The sequence below is a fragment of the Pipistrellus hanaki genome (assembly GCF_964339955.1).
Source record: "Pipistrellus hanaki genome assembly, chromosome: 7".
In the NCBI taxonomy this organism is placed as follows: Eukaryota; Metazoa; Chordata; class Mammalia; order Chiroptera; family Vespertilionidae; genus Pipistrellus; species Pipistrellus hanaki.
In genome coordinates this window covers 12,921,372-12,938,830 of record NC_140509.1, presented here as the reverse complement: position 1 = coordinate 12,938,830, position 17,459 = coordinate 12,921,372, and positions in this window count along the sequence as shown.

Genomic DNA, 17,459 nt, shown 5'->3' with positions numbered 1-17,459 from the left:
GTCAGAGAGGAAGTGACATGGAAATACTGGCTGTGATAGCAGCCCTAGCAGTTTGGGTGGTGACGATGGGGATGGGAGTGGTGTTGATGACGGTGACAGTGATGACAGTGGTGGAGGGGGAGGTGGTGGTGACGGCACAGCTGGAGATGGTGACAGCAATGGAGATGGTGACAGTGGTGGTAGCAGGAGGAATGAGATGAGCAGGGCTGTTTCCCTCCCTCATTAAGGCTCCGGGACCTGGATAGACCATCAGCCGTGAGTCCCTGAGGATGGCCAGAACCCGGGTAAGCAGATACTCTCCAGGGCATCAGTCACAGAAGCCCCCAGAGCAATGGGGCAATGACCCCTTGCCCAGCTCCCCGGAGAGGTATAGTATGTTCCCCTCCTGGACCTCCGGAGACCTTCCCTCCAACGGGAAGAACGTACCATCTGACCCAGAAACCGCTGAGGCTTCCCTTGAGCAAATGTGGGAAGAGGCCAGGCTTAGGAGACGGAGGATCCAATATTGGAGTCCCAATCGGTTGGGAAAACTTTTGGTCTGAAGCTCACTGTCGAATGGGAATCATAATTCTTACTGGCAGGGTCATTGGAAGGACTGAGATAAGTATCTTCCAACGTGCCTGGCACAGAAGAGCAGCACGATAAATAAGATCTCCTTCCAAGACTTTCTTATCAAGCCCTGGCGCACCCACCCATCCCTCTTGCCATGGGCCTCCCTGTATTCGTTTTCTAGCGCTGCCGTAACAAATTACCACAGACGGAGCGGCCTGAAACAACAGAAATGAATTCCCTTGCCATTCTGGAGGCCAGAAGTCTGAAACCAAGGTGTCAGCAGGGTCAGGCTCCCTCCCCGGGCCCTGAGAGAGAGTCCTCGCTGCTCTCTTCCAGCCTCCAGTGGCTGGAGACGGTCCCTGGCCTGGAGCGCCAATGTCTGCCTCCACCTCACTGCGTCTTCGCAGGGCCATGGCCCCTGGGTTTCTGCATGTTCTTTTCTGTTGCTTAGAAGGACGTCCTCATTGAATTTGGGGCCCACCCTAATCCAGCTCGATCTCATCTCCATCCTCACCTGAATTGCATCTGCAAAGACCCTTTTTTTTTTTTTTTTTTTATTGATTTTGTACAGAGAGGAAGGGAGAGAGATAGAGAGTTAGAAACATCGATGAGAGAGAGTCATCAAACAGCTGCCTCTTGCACGCCCCCCACTGGGGACGTGTCTGCAACCAAGGTACATGCCCTTGACCGGAATCGAACCCGGGACCTTTCAGTCCCCAAGCCGATGCTCTATCCATTGAGCCAAACCGGTTTCGGCGCAAAGACCCTTTTTAAAAAATATATGTTTTGATTGTTTTCAGAGAGGAAAAGAATGGGAGAGAGAGAGATAAAAACATCAATGATAAGAGAGAATCTTTGACCAGCTGCCTCCTGTATGCCCCCTACTGGGGATCAAGCCCAAAACCCCAGTTATGTGTGCCCTGACAGGGAATCGAACCGTGACCTCCTGGTTCATAGGTCAATGCTCAACCACTGAACCACTCCAGCCAAACATGACCCTTTTTGTTCCAGATACTTTGAGGTTTCATGTGGATATAAAATGGGAGAGGGGTACCATTAACCCACTCCATAATCCTCAGCTTCTGAATAAGCCGAACCTAATTCTCCAACCCCCTGACTGCCTGGCACAGTCATGCAGGGCCCCTCTCTCTATTCCTTCTGGAGCCTGCTGCTGCACACTCCCGTCCTGTCCCCGCCCCGTAGCATCCCTGGCCCTCTGGCCCTCTGGCCCTGTGCCCGAGGCCCTGGTGCCATGCATGCATGCCTGTGTGCATGTCCACACTCTCCGTTTTCACTTGGCGGTAAGAAAGGGGGATTCTAGGCTTGAATCAGAGCCCACAGGGGCCTCTCTGCTCGGAAATGCTTCTTCCTCTCCCCCTGGCAGCTGTTTGGCTTGGCGGGGGCCCAGCTGGCAGGCTCAGCAGCCAAGGAGCCCTGGGGGGCAGGGGGAGGGAATGGTGAGGGGCAGGCAGCTCCCTCCTCAGCCTAGGCCCCGGGAGCTGAGCCAATGGCAGGCCTCCCTGCTGGTCAGCTGCAGCCCCCTCACTCTTGGTTCTCCTCCTCCCTGCTTTCCTAGCCTCTCCATTCCACAAAGGGGAATTCTGAGACCCTCCACTCCCCGCCCCAGCCAAGGAGGAGACGTGCAGAAGAGGAGCAGCAATTGGCAAAGCGAGAAACATACTGCGAGAGAGCAGACCCTGAGGCTTTGCTCAGGAGGGGGGGGAACCTGGGTAATTGAGGGCACCCCAGGACAACCGGGACGCCTTCCAACCGCTGGATACCTTGTCCCCTGCCCCTTCCACATTCCCAGACCTTAGTACCCCCTCTAGGGCCCTTGCCCTGTCCTTCCAGGGCCTCTGAACCTCAAACTGCTGCTCGTGTTTCTGTCCCGTCGTCTCTTCACATAAGTAGGATTGAAAATTATGCTCCCAGCCCCGGCCCCAGCCGCCAGCAAGTCCTAGACTTTTTACCCCGGATGGGAAAAGAGTCAAGAAACACCCAGGGAGAGGCACTGCACACCGAGCCTGGGTCCTCGGGTCTAATAGACCTGGGTTTATGTCACAGCCCTGCCTCTTCTTTCCCGGACGGATCATTTCGCCTCCCTGAGCCTTGATTTCCTCTCATAAAAATGGGCTTACACATAGCTCACTCCCCGGTTGCACAGATAAAATGGCATAGCTTCCGAAACGAGGTAGAGTGTTCTCGAACTGGTAATCACCTCCGACGACATGCCAGGCACTGCGTGAGGTGTTTTGCATAGATTGTCTCATTTAACCCTAATAATAACTTCATGAAATAGAAACTGTTTGCTGCCTACAGGAGCTGAGCAGCTGGCTGGGGGAGGTGGGGGTGCTGAGCTGGTAGTGGCTGAGCTGGGACCTGGCTCTGAGCACTGTGACTCCAGGCCCTGCTCCCTAACCCACTGTGCTCTGCGCCTCCCCGCTGGCAGTGTGGCCAAGGTGGGTAGTAGTGGTGGTATCATTAGGGGCAAAGTGCGTTTTATGTTCATTTTGGAAGGAAAATATGTCCAGAACACTTCCCCACACACACACTTATTTGGGCTTCATTTTAAAACTTTCTTTTTCTAACCCAGTTACTTCACTTGATTTGCTAGCTTCAGAGGAGAGATCTGAGTCTGTGGCCAGCGCCGGAGGTTCAGAGTGAGTCCGGTTCGTGCCCGCCATTGTGTCTTCGTCTTTGGGGATGTGAACCACGGCACTGGAGCCTGCCTGTCCCTCCTGCCCATCTTGACCCAGAGATGTCACCGTTCCTCCTCATTTGTCACACATAATGGGTGTTGATCGAAAACTTCCCTGAAGCAGGGTAGAACGGCTTGGCAGTCTCTTCACATAGAAATGAAAATAAAGTAATCATTGGATGTTTAAAAAAAAAAAAAAAAAAAAAAAAAAAAAGGCCTCAGAGCAGCTGGCAACGGGGTTTCCCCGGAGCTCCTGCAGGTGCGGCTCAGGGGTCTCCCTCGCCCTGCACACACGGATTTGCATGCCGTGTTTGAGCAAGGCTCTGCCCAGCTGCCTTGGCAATTCTCAAGTCCCGAGCGCGGGTGCCAGTCCCTCCCAGCCTCCCAGCCACGGCGCAGGCTCCCAGGGCTCGGCTCTCTCGTGCCCTGGCACATCTGGAAGCTGTTAGCCTCCATCCCTCTCCCACCTCCCCCTCTCCACGCCAGCTGTTCTCGGGTGGCTAGTTCTGGGAAGTGCCCCTCAGCTGTGCTTGCCCAGGACGGGGTGGGGAGGCAGCCCTCGGCACTCCATTGGTGGGGCAGGAGGGAACCGGGCAAGCTGCAGAGTGAATGTGAGTCACCCACAGGAGCTGGTCTCCAGCTCCTCGTGGGGTTACTAGGGGTTAGTAACGAAGAGGGAAGAGAGAGGGAGGCGGCAGGCGTGTAGGAGCGGAGATGGAGAGAAGGTTGCTGCTGAAGAGGGATCACTGAGAGGTCAGCTGACACTGTCCATCTCCCATCGCCTGGGGTCACGCTGACCAGCGTGCAGCAGAGAGAGGGCCGCCTTTGTGGTTGAGCAGAGCTGGGTCAAACTCCTGGCTCCACCACGGTTGGGCTCTGTGACCTTGAGCAAGGTCTTACCTGTCCGGGGCTGAGCAGCCTCATCTGTGCAACAAGGGGATGGTACCTCCTGGGCAAGAGGATCACGTGGTCTGGTCTGTGCCCCAAAACGTTCACTCCCTCCTCCCTGAGAGCTGCAGGAAGCCACACAGGGCACCTTCCCCTCACTCCACGCCCTGCCCCACTTCCTGGGGTCTCCCACCCACCCCGCACCCAGCACACCCACCCACACCTGCACCTGGCCCTACCCAGAGGGGGCCCGACGCTCCCTTCTCTCTGCCAGCTCTGGCCTCCTCACTTCCTTTCTCCTGCTGAGGGAGATGACCCGAACCTCCCTCCTCCCCTGACACCTGTGGCGTTGGGGAGGTCACTGGACATCTCTGAGACTCAAGTATCCTGGGGGTCATGTTATCAGCTGTGAAAATGGCTTCTTATATCCTATCGCGTGTCATCTCCACATCAATTCTGGAAAATGAGGTTTCTTAGCCACCGGTGTACAGAGGCGGAGGGAAGGGTTAACATTCGTTATAGACTGGCTGCACACCAACCCATGTGCTGGGCCTGAAAGAAAAGCCAGGGAAATCCTGGGTTCTCCTAGAAGACGTGTGCTTTGAAACGCCAGAGACTTGCTGCTATCTCCTCCGGGCACTGCGGCAAAGGGACAGTGTCCCCCGGCAGCCTGACAGCCTGCCCCATCGTCTCGGCCGAGACAGAGAACAGCTGCTCCGGCCCAAGCCCAGTAGCTGCAGTCTGGCGGCCCCTACACCCTTCCACATGTCTTCCCCTTCCTGTGGCCCAACCAGCTCCGGTCCCCAGGGAACACTAAAGCCACACCCCCCAACCCCAGCCTCCCCTTGGCCTTCCCCTCTCCCCACTCCCATGGGTGACGGGTCCACCGGAGCCAGGCCAGGTTGGATCCTTGTTATTTTTTCACTGTCGTTCAAGTCCTTCCTGTGTGACTCAGTGCTTTATGTCTGCTATCTCCTTCGATCTCCCACAGCAACCTCTAAAATGAGTATTATTATACCGACCTTGGAAATGAGTAAGCCCAGCCTCAGACACAGCACCGCCCCATGCACTGCACAGCCCCAGCCTAAGGGGTCAGCACCCCGTGTGCCTGGCAGCGGCCCAGTTCAGGTGTCAAAGAGCAGACTCCAGTCAAAGGAGTCAACATTGAGGTGGCTGCGCCACCCAGGGGGCCACTAGGTGTCTCAGACGCCACACGTCCAAAGCCAAACCTCTAACGTACTTCACGCACAGCCTCGTTGTCACGGCTGAGAGCACCTCCATCCTCCCAGGGGCTCAGGCAGAAACACCTTGGAGCCACATTGACATCTCTCCCCTGCATCTCACCTTCCATCATCAAGAAGTCTTATTGGCTCTACTTTCAAAATATATTCAGAACCACCCTGGCCAGGGAGCTCAATTGGTTAGAGCATTGTCCTGATTCTCCAAGGTTTCAGGTTCAATCCCCAGTCAGGGCACTTACAAGAATCAACCAATGAATGTATAAGTGGAACAACAAATCAATGTTTCTTTCTCTCTCTCTCTCTTCCTTCCTCTCTTTCTCTAAAACCAATAATATATTGTATATTCAGAACCCACCACTCCCAATCACTTCCACTGCTCACACCAACCTGCCATCTCCTATCTCCTGAATTACTTCAGTGGCTCTTACAGGTCTCCTTCCTTCTTCCCCCAGACCCTAGAGCCTACTCTCCATACAGTAACCAATCTTAGAGTTGACCCTTTTTAAATCAACCTCATCCGTCCTCTGCTCAGCACCCTCCAGTGCTACTTCCCACTCAGAGGAAAAGCCAGGCCCTCCCAGTGGCCTCCAGGAGCCACACCATCTGACCTCAGCCCTCCCTCTCTCCTCCCACAGGCTCCCTGGTCCCTTTGCTCCAGCCACACTGGCCTCACACACTCAAGACACATTCCTGCCCCAGGGCCTTGGCTCCAGCTGTTTTCTTTGCCTTGAATGTTCTTCCCTCAATTAGCCTCTTGACTTACTCTCTCACCTCCTTCAGGGTATGATCCTAAATCTCACCTCTCAGTTAGGCCTACTCTGACCAAACTGTATTTTTCTGTAGCTACCTTTCCCTTGACACTCCCAGTCTTCTCCCCTTTTCCTACTCAACTCTTAATTCCCAAAGCCATTATCAGTTTCTAATATGACCTGTAATTTACTTACTTTTTATGTTTTCTTCTTAATTTTCTCTCTCACGTCAGCTCCACGTAGGCAGGCAAATCTATCTGTTCTATTCACTGCTCTGTCCCAAGTACCCAGAACTATGCTTAGCACACGTAGGTATTTAATAAATTTTTCTTAAATAAATAAGGTGACTGGGCTGGTATATATCTTACGACACTTTGGGGACAGCATATCTTGGGGGATTCAGGTGGACCCTACAGGTAAATGCATTCTCATGCTAGACATTTTTAGAGAGCTGCCTGTGCTAAGTCCAGGAAAGTGATCACGGACAGACATGGCCCCTGCTCTGGAGGTCTCTACCCAGAAGAGGACACAAGCACTGCCTCCACCATCTCCAGCAGGGGGTTGGGAGTAGGGCCATTCAACTTTATGCAAACAGTAATCCTAATATATATATAAAAAGCCAGGGGCCATCACAACCGAAACAACTGGATGGACTACGGAACAGCAGGCTGCGTAAGGCGACCAGGCCGGCAGGGGGGTTAGTGAGGGATGACCAAACGACTGAACAGCAGGCTGCGTGGGGTGACCAAGCTGGCGGGGGGGGGGGGGGAGGGGGGGGCAGTTGAGGGCAACCAGGTTGGCAGGGGGGGCAATTAGGGGCGATCAGGCAGGCAGGCAGGTGAGCAGTTCGGAGCCAGCAGTCCTGGATTGTGAGAGGGATGGAGGGATGTCTGGCTTCCAGCAGTCAGACATTTCCTAAGGGGTCCCAGATTGGAGAGGGTACAGGATAGTCTGAGCGGGACACCCCTCCCTCCCCACTTCCCCCCTCCCATGCATGGATTTCAAACACCGTGCCTCTAGTCATTAAATAATAGAATATGGCAAGACACCAGCTTCACTTTGACCTTAAAATAGATTTCAGAATAAAAACACCTTCATATCCACATCTCCTGGGACCTTCATGATCACTACCACCATTTCACCCCCCAGACTCTTCCCTTGTTCCTTCCTCCCTCCCTCCTTCCCATTCTCTCTCCTTTTCTTCTCTCCCTCTTTTCTTTCTTTAGAACACTGGAGAATCTGCTCCAGTCATAACACAGCAAGGCTGTAGAGGCCCAGGAGATTTAAACTGCACCCACAATAAGTTCAATAACAAGATCAAGCTGCCGGGTAAGGAACAAAACAATCCATAGCCCTCAAGGGCAGCTAGGCTCAATCAAAGAAACAGGGAGTTCTCAGGCACAGTGTAGATCTGAAATAATAATAATAATAATAATAATAATAATAATAGTCAGTTCTTGGATATTCTGAGGTGAAAAGAAGAAAAGAAAATTAGGCCAAGTGGAAGGAACAGCTTGGACAAAGGCTTAGAGAAGAGAACATGCTGCATAGAGGGCATCAGTCCGGTGGGAACAGAAAGGTCTTGAGGGATGGTGAGACTCGAGGAGCACTCAGCCCAAGTGATGAGTGAGAAGTTCAACAGTCAGATTGTCAGCTAGGTTTACTGCTGGGACAGCAGGCAAGCAGAGCGAAGTATCAACTCTGATTTTACACAGATCAGGGTTCAAATCCCAGCCAAGCCCCTTGGGTTTCTTGCCTCTAAAATAAAGATAATAATTTCCAGCTCACACAGCATTTGTGAGGATTAAATAAGATTATATATATATATATATATATATATATATATATATATATATATATATATGACCTCTGGCGTAGTACCCAGTTGATGCTTTGGGGAAAAAGTTTATTGAATCTGGAAAAATGAAGGCGGTGGGTGTGAACCGCTCATTCAAGAGGTTTAGTCACGGAAAGAGGGAAACATATTGCACAATGGCCAGAGAGTGCAGCGAAGGGTCAAGAGAGGCTTTTTTTTAAGTTGAGGAAGACCTGTGGGCGTTGCAAAACCGAGGCGGTTGGGACCTGCCAAAGATGAGCAGGCTGGTGACGAAAAATACTCTCAAACAGAGTGTGATACTGGTAAGTTACACAACTCTGAGACTAGACTAAAACCAGGGAATAGTTACTTTAGTGGGTGAATGGTACGGTGTGAGAACTAGATCCCAATAAAGCCGGTTTTTAAAGAGTCAGGCTGGGTAGGACCACACGCCCTTTGGGAGTCGGGAGGAGGGACCTGGGTGAGGGCCAGACTCGGAGAACAGAGGAGGATGCAGCGTTCCTCCGGGACAGAATGGCAGGCTGGTGCACTCCTTCACCCGTCCTGTGAGCTTTAATGAGTGCCTACTAAGTGCCAGGCCCTGTGTCAAGGGCTGGGAGGCTGAGGTGCCCTGGACTTGCCCTGAGGGCCTGGATGAGTCCAACGTGAGCACGGCTATGGAGGGCACAAAGTGTGGTGGTGGAAGCGGGGGGCAGAAAGAGCAAGCAGGGGCAGAGACGGGACAGACGCCTGCCCCATCTTACAGGCCTCACCAACTGGTGGGGTGGACTTGTCGATCTGAAACAGACTCCCAGGTGGGCTCAGCGCTACAGCGGACAGATGCTTGGGATATAACTGGGATAGTGGGCACCAGCAAGGTGGGGAGCTCACAGCCTCGCTGGGAACTTGATGGACGTGCCCGATCCTGGGAGAGGTCAGAGAGAGTCCTGCAGCCATCACCCCAAACCCCGAATCTCTTCCATGAGACCGCCACAGAGGACCCCAGAGAGCACTTATGGAGTCCTCACTGTGTGCACAGCTCCTGCGTGTGGCTTCTTTGTTTGAGTAAACGCCCCCTCCCCTCAAACACTGTGGGTCCTGCTAAGTGATGCTACTGATGACAAGTGGGTAGAGAGAGACCTGGTAGACCTGGGGACAGGGCAAGCAGCCAGTTTGGGAAAAGTCACCAAGTCGGAAGAGCACTGAGAGTCAGATACATGACTACCACCCTGAGCTAATCACAGCCTTTCTCTCCATCCCCAAAAACTGCACCCCTACACCACCCACCCTTCTCTGAGCTCATCGGGCAAACTGAGGCAGTGTGCTGAAGGGAGGGTCCGAAAAGGGAACCTGGGTTCGAGCCCCACTGGCCCTGCCACCAGCCTGCTGTGTGACCTCCGTGGGAAGGTTCGGGGCACGGGCTCCGGGGCAGTGAGTCCCAGCTCTCCACTCAGCAGCCTTGTGAGCTGGGGGTAGTTGTATGTCCTCTCGGAGTCCATTTCTTTATCTAAATTGGGGAGAGTGATGGTATCCACCTCAGAGGCTGTGTGAGGATTAACCAGGCTAATCCCAGGGAAGCACTTGGAACGCTGCCTGGCACAGAGCGGGCTCAGTCCGTGTTAACTGTTTGTGTCATTGTGACGATGAGGGAGGAGTGTCCAGTGGTCGCTGAGGTCCCTTCCAGCTCCGGCATTTATGACCTTGGGCTCCTACCTGTTCTATCATATTTGTCTGCATTTCAAATACGCCACCATTATTTGAGTAACCCGGGCATTTCAAATCTGGATAACCTCTTGACCTTGGACCTCCCTGACTTTCCCTTTCTTACAACATCCATTGGGGAGGCTGGAGCCCCCACCCAGTTGCTGTGGAAGGTTCTCCCAAGTCTTTCCTCAGGAAGCCATCTGCCCTGTGGGGGTCTGCTCCCAGTCTTCACCAGGCCCACATCTGTGTGGCCGGCATTCCCGAAGATTCAAGGGCACAGCAGGAAACTGCAGCACAGAGCAGGAAGCAAGGTCCACATCAAGGTGAGACACGGGGAGTCTGGGTAAATAAACCCGGTGCACACACAGGGAAACACTGTGCAGCTGTAAAAAAAAAAAAAAAAAAAAAAAAAAAAAAAAAAAAAAAAAAAAAATCCTGTGGAATGATTACTAAGTAAATACAAAGCTGGGCGCAGGATCCTGTGAATGAAATATTTGCCAGAGAAAAGGGGAGGTGGGGGAAGGGAAATTATGTGTATCCACATTTTCTGTACGTACACAGAATATCTCTGGGAAGCCACATAAAAAACTGGTAGTAGCCCTAACCAGTTTGTCTCAATGGACAGAGCGTCGGCCTGCAGATTGAAAGGTCCCAGGTTCGATTCTGGTCAAGAGCATGTATCTTGATTGTGGGCACATCCCCAGTTAGGGGGTATGCAGGAGGCAGCTGATGAATGTTTCTTTCTGATCGATGTTTCTAACTCTCTATTCCTCTCCCTTCCACTCTGTAAAAAATCAATAAAATACATTTTTAAAAGAAATTAAAAATAAGATAGAATAAATTAAATTAAAAATAAATAAATTGGTAGTAAGCTTAGCAGCTAGGGGCAGGGGTGGAGGGAGACTTTTTATGCATACACCTTCATACGCTTAAAATCTTTAAATATGCAAATATATTACCTACTAACAAAAAGTAACAATTTCTTCAAAATCAAAATGAGATTTAATTCAGCCCAGACATTTCTTTGCTGGTCCTCACCCACTGCGCCCTCTCTGCCGGCTGACACAGAGGTGTCGGTTTCCTCAACATCTGATATTTATGCACCACTTTTTCTCTTGGCCTCATCCTCACCCATTCAGGCCATGCCTTTCCCACTCGGAGGGCCCAGCACGGAGTTTTCCCCACAACAGAACCACTTTCCCGAGATGGAACATACCACATTCCTAGAAAGCCGAAAGGTGGCAGCGGCTTCTCTAGTCAAAGGCCCTCTCGTTTTCCTCCCACGTCTGTTCCCACACCAGCCTCTCATCTGCACCTTGAGGACAGAAACCTGTCTTGCTCATGCTTTATTGCCAGCATCATAGGTGCGTGCGTGCGTGCGTGCACACCACGTCATGTCCCCAAGGCACCCTTACCACCCTAAGAACAGGGACTCCAACTTACTCACATCTGCTCTCCCCTCAGTGCCTGGCACAGGGTGGCTCACACGGAGGACCTTCAAATTGAATTGGTTTGGCAACTCAGAGAGACAGAGAAGGGACTGACCTGGAGCAGGGAGGCAGTGGCCGTGTATTAATAACAGCTCACACTTACTGAGCATTTTACTGAGCGCCATGGGCGCCATGTGCTCCTCTAAAGGCTTCTCACACATGAACTCATTTCATCTTCACAACCCTACCAACCCTACCAACAGCCCCATTATCATCTCATTATAGACAGGGAAACGGAGGACAGAGAACCCTGAGGAACTCTCCCGCCACAGCCAACCAGTGGCCAATCTAGGACCTGAGCCCAGTCTTGACCTAGAATACATGTTCCCAGTTATTTAACTTGCCTCACATGACCACAGGATAAAGCATAGCTATCTAGTGAAAGGCTGGCCTGGCCACCACACAAATGAGGTGGAGGTGCCCCGCCCAGCCAGAGCCTGGAGCTGAGAAATAAGACATACAGAGTCTCCCTCTCCAGAGATTTTGGGGGTTTTTTGTTTTGTTTTGTTTTGTTTTGTTTTAAATATATTTTATTGATTTTTCACAGAGAGGAAGTGAGAGAGGGATAGAGAGTTAGAAACATCGATGGAAGAGAGACATTGATCAGCTGCCTCTTGCACACCCCCTACTGGGGATGTGCCCGCAACCAAGGTACATGCCCTTGACCGGAATAGAACCCGGGACCTTTCAGTCCACAGGCTGACGCTCTATCCACTGAGCCAAATCGGTTTCGGCTCCAGAGATTTGGAAGGAAGGAGCAGACCACCCTCAGTCTAAGCCTGCTTAGAGGCAGGGGGCTGGACAAGATCATTTCCCAAGGTCTTCCCCATCTTCTGGTTCTTGCCTGAGCTGAGAGGCCTGAGGGCAGACGTCCATGTTTAGGGGGCCCTCCATGGCTACAGCGTGAAGCAGCCACCAATGCCAAAGGTTAAAGGTAGGGAACAGCCCAGCTCCTGAAGAAAGACACGCTCCTCTGACCCCAAGTCCCTGCCTAGCAGTCAGAGGCCCCAACGAGGCTTCCGGGAAGCAGGCAGGGGGCAGGAGAAGGCTGGCCTCTAACTCCCAAACCGTCAATTCTGGCCCAGAGAGGCTCCCCTTCCCGGCCGCCCGCCCTCCCGGGTGTGAGTTCCCAGAAGGCCCAGCTCACGCAGAGTACCCCCCCCCCACATCCCCTTAGGGTACAAAACCCTCCGCTGTGATGTGTCCCAGTGAGTGCACACCCCAGGAACGCATCCATGCATTCATCTCACAGGTTTTCACCGAGCTCCCTGAGCTGCAAGCCCCGTGTGAGGCAGCCGGGGTGCAGGCCCCCCTAGAAATGACCCAACTAGGAGGGAGAGTGGCACCTGAACAAAGAAACACAATAAAGGGCCGTGTTCACTGGTATATCCCACAGAAAGGGGATCTGTGAGCCCAATGGATGCAGGAGTCAGCAAAGGCTTCTTAAAGGAGGTGATGCTCACAATGAACCTTGAAAGAAAAGTGAATGAAGGCCAGGGGAGCAGGGCGGGATGTGCTTTCCAGGCAGCAGCTGAGCCCATCTAGATTGTGCGGTGGCCAGGCCAGCCTCTCTCGGGACAGCATATGCTTCGTATTGTGGGAGACGGCGGGCCAGCTGGGAGGGCAGGTCATCTGGGGTGACCGGCTTGTGGAGCCCAAGAGTAATGGCCACAGACCAGACTGAGGGGAGAGAGGAGCATAAGGCTGGGAGCCATGCAGGTCCCTACAGCATCCTGGGCTTTCCTTGTAAGAGACATAGAACCCTGGAGGGAGTAAGCAAGAGACGTGTCCTCCTTCCTGGCATAGAAAGGCCATTCTGGGAGGGAAAAGAAGGATCAAAAGAAGGGAGCGCTGGACATTGTCAGTCAGCCTCACGGTGTGGGGGTTCCTCCTGCCCTGCACACCAAGCAGGCCTCTGTCTACGTGTGTGTGAGCCATGTTTCGCCCACAGGCATGTTAAGGGAAAGGACGGGAAGGGCCCCTACAGATGGCTGGTCTGGGCACTGCCCTAGACCCCAATGGTGTATAATGCCGGGTCCAGCTGGTCCGCACTGGTATCAGCTGTAACCAGCAGGGGCTCAGGGGAGAGCAAGAGAGAGCTTTTCATGAGGGGAGGTGGGACTGGAAATAAGGTTAGAGATTTAAGGTGACAGCAAGCACTTATTTGGTGGTTAGCATATGCTAGGCACTGTCTCAATTTACACCTATTAATCCTATGAAGCAAGTTCTAATGCTATCCTCATTTCACAAAACAAAGCAAGGAAAGCACAGAGAGATCCCACGGTGTCTACCCTGGGGATTCAAATCCAGTTTGGCTCCTTTTGTTTATTCAATAAATGCTTCCTGAGCACCTATGTGCCAGGCACTGTCTAGGCCAGTGTTCAGCAAACTCATGAGCCACATGCGGCTCTTTGGCCCCTTGAGTGTGGCTCTTCCACAAAATACCACTACCTGGGCAAGTCTATTTTGAAGAAGTTTAAGTTTAAATAATTTGGCTCTAAAAAGAAATTCCAATCGTTGTACTGTTGATATTTGGCTCGGTTGATTAATAGTTTGCCGACTACTGGTCTAGGCAGTTAGGACACAATGGGGGATAAATAGTGGAATTCAGTAGTCCATGTTGTCAACTACTATGCTTTGCTACCTCCCGGGTTGGGATGAAGAGAGGCCAGTCCAACGCCTGAAGCTCCTGCTCACTGGCCCAGGGCATTACTGGCCTAGTTGCCAAAGAGAAAGAACAGCCACTCTTGCTGAGAAGCTGGTGGGCTCTGGGGGTCATGACCTCCTCTCTGAGAGGCTACCGGACAGAGGACCCAACTGCTCCTGAGCCTGCAGCTCCGCGGCCTCCCTCAGGCCTGGGGGCCAGAGCAAGGAGGCAGGGAAAATGGCAGGACACAGGGGCAACTGGGCTGCTCTCCTGCCTGGGTGGTCAGCAGCTACCTCTGTAGTAACAACTCAGCCGCAGGCGGCTAAGCCAGAGCACAGGACAGAAGGCTTTGGTGTTGCAATCGTGCAGCAGCTGCTCCAGACAGGCTGGCTGAAGGCCAGGCCGGCCCCAAGGGTGTGGACCGGGAAGGCTCGTATGTGAAGGCATCTTTGGGGCCTTTCTTGAGTTCACAGGCAAAAGGGAGGAAAGACATCATCTGACTTGTGTTCCTGCTGCAGGTGCCCCTGCCCATGCCCTTTTCCCAACAAGTTCCTCTCTTCCCTCCCTTTCCCCAAAAACCTCCCTGAAATGCTGGGGAGGCTTGAGCTTCCTTCAAGAAGCCTTCCTGCCGAAACCGGTTTGGCTCAATGGGTGGAGCATCAGCTTGGGGACTGAAGGGACCCGGGTTCGATTCCGGTCAAGGGCATGTACCTTGGTTGTGGGCATATCCCCAGTGGGGGGTGTGCAAGAGGCAGCTGATCAATGACTCTCTCTCATCAATGTTTCTCTCTATCTCTCTCCCTTCCTCTCTGTACAAAATCAATAAAATATATTTTTAAAAATTTATAAAAAAAAAAAAAAAAGAAGAAGAAGAAGAAGCCTTCCTGAACTGACAGAAGTTCATGCTTCTCCTTGTCTCTAATCCATATGCTAATGCATAGACTAACACGGTTTTCTCAAGCAATTTCCTCAAACTCTCATCTAAGTCAGGGAGTACGACCCTCTCTCTACCCATGTGCAGGCCTGGGCCTTTGGACACAACGGTCAAATTTCTTTGACATCTGATCGTCTAGATTCAATGAGCTTTGTACTCTACTCCAAGATACAGCCATATCTTATTATATTTTTAGCATATCTTAAGGTACTTACAAGATGAGTCATAATTTTTCTCCTAAAATCTTCTAGGAAATTAGTGCTCTGTGAAGATGTCCCATGTTTAAATTAACGTGTAACTTTGTAAACCACCAGGAGTTCAGCACGAACATCCTGTATATCACAACTGGAGGACCAAAAAGGCAATAAACTTCATCTGGAAGGATGCAAGAGCTTCTTGCTAGCAGATTCTGAGGCCTCTGTTCCTGAGAGGCAGCCAGGCAGCTGTGCAGTTGGAACCCCTCTGTGGTTGCCTCTGTTCAGGGTACTGTTCAAATACTATCTCTTTCTATGGGTGCCGTGATGTGACTGTTAGGAAGCAATTGTATACGACAGTGGATCTCAAACGTGGCTGTAAATTAGAGTCATCTGAGAGGTGTTTTTTTTTTTTTAATCCTGATGCTCAGCCACAACCTGTACCAATTAAACCAGCATCTCCAAGAATGAAATTCAGTCATTGGTCGTTTTTAAGCTTCCCCAAAGATTCCATGTGAGCTAAGTTTGAGAACCAGTAATTTAGGCCAACCCTTTTGTAACAGATGGAGATGCTGAAACCCAAAGAGGAAAAGCAATGGGCCAAGGCCATGAGCATGGCAATGGCAGAACCCAAGTTTCCCAGTGCTCAAGGCAGGCCTCCTGTACCCCTGCTCCCCCATCTCTCGTGTTGCTGTGGGAACTGAGATAGTTCTGAACTCCAGGCTGGCTCAGAAAAAGAGCCCAAATGGGCCCTCATTCAAGCAGCCCCTGTAACTGGACACCATAGGGTAGAGCCCCACCTAGAAATTCTCCAGGCTGGGACCACACCCTGGAATAAACAGGAGCTGAGGGAGACTGGGAACAGGTGGGGCTTGTGGCAGGGACCCCAAGGAGAGATGTACTCTAGTCACAAGCAAAAGTGCTTCCCTGACCGCACCCTGTGGAGTCCTGTGCTCCCCATCCCTTCCCTCCCCATCCTCCAAATGACCACTGGCCCCTCCCGTCCACTGCACGGCCCTCAGCCTGTGAGGGAGCTGGCAGAACTGCCTGAGGGCTGTCTTAACTGTTCCTGCCTTCTTTCTGGGGTCTGGTCTTGACCGGTTCATCCAGGGGGGTCCCCCGCAGGTCCTGTGTCCAGGCCGTCCTGTCTCTGAGGCACACACTACACAGAACCTCTGGGGACAGAAAGGAGGCATCTCAAGGGCTCTGAGCCATTGGGTGCAGGCTGCAGGGTGAGGACATCACCAGTGAGAGCTGAGAGGAAGAGGGGAAGCCGGGGTTCAGAGCCGTCCATGGTCTTTGTGGTGGTGTCACAGGGGAAGGAAAAGAGGCTGATGGGGAGTAGACTTTTCCGTCCCTTTCCTCTCTTGTCTTCTAACCCAGGGCTTCTAAAAGTTTTCAGCAAAAGGAAGCACCTTTGGAGGTTTTTTAAATGCACCTGGTTTGGCTCAGTGGATAGAACATTGGCCTGTGAACTGAAGGGTTCCAAGTTCGATTCCAGTCAAGAGCACTTACCTTGGTTACAGGCTCAATCCCTGGCCCTGTTCAAGGCGCATGCAAGAGGCAACCAATCGATATGTCTCTCTCACATCAATGTTTCTCTCTGTCTCTCCCCCTCCCTTATACTCTCTCTAAAAATCAATGGAAAAGTATCTTTGGGTGAGGATATCAAAACAAACAAACAAAACACACACAAAAATGCTGATGTCTGGGCTCTGGCTCTCAGGTAGTTCAATTTCACTGTTAGATTAACTCTGAGAAGTGAGGGCATGTTTGCTTTTAAAGCTCCTTGCTGGTGATTCTAACAATGAATTGTGCAAAGGGGAAGGTGGATTCTGTCACCGGGCAGAGACTCAGGCAGGGAAAGGTAATACACCCTGAGGCCCCTTCTCCAAGTCCATTATCAACACAATGCAGTAAAGAGATGAGGTTAAACCATGGGCAGATGTTGGTCCCCTTTCCTCATCTTGGGCAAATTATTTGGCTCCTCAATTTCTTCATCCATAAAATGGACAGAGTTGATGCCACCTGGGAGGTACCTCTGATTATTTAAGTAATGAAGGCTACACAGTCCTGATCGTATAGTAAGCAATCAATAAAAGATAGCCTTTTCTTATAAAAAATCAAAAGGTGATTTATACACGCATGCTCATAACAGCATTATTCACAAAGCTAACGTAGGGAAGCAACCCAGTGTCCATCGATAGATGAATACATGAGCTAAATGTAGAGTAAACATACAACAGAATATCATTCAGCCTTCAAAAGGAAGGAAATTCTAACCGATGGTGCAACATGGATACACCTTGAGGACATTGCGCTAAGTGAAAAAAATACTGTATTCACCCACTCTCAGGAGGTACCTGGCGTAATCAACATCACAGACACAGAAAGTAGAATGGTGGCTGCCAGGGGCTGGGAAGAGAGGGGATGGAGAGTTCGTGCTTCATGGGTACAGAGTTTCAGTTCCTCAAGATGAAAAGAGCTCTTCTGGAGGTAGGTGGTGGTGATGGTTACACATGGTCTGACTGCACCTAACACAGATG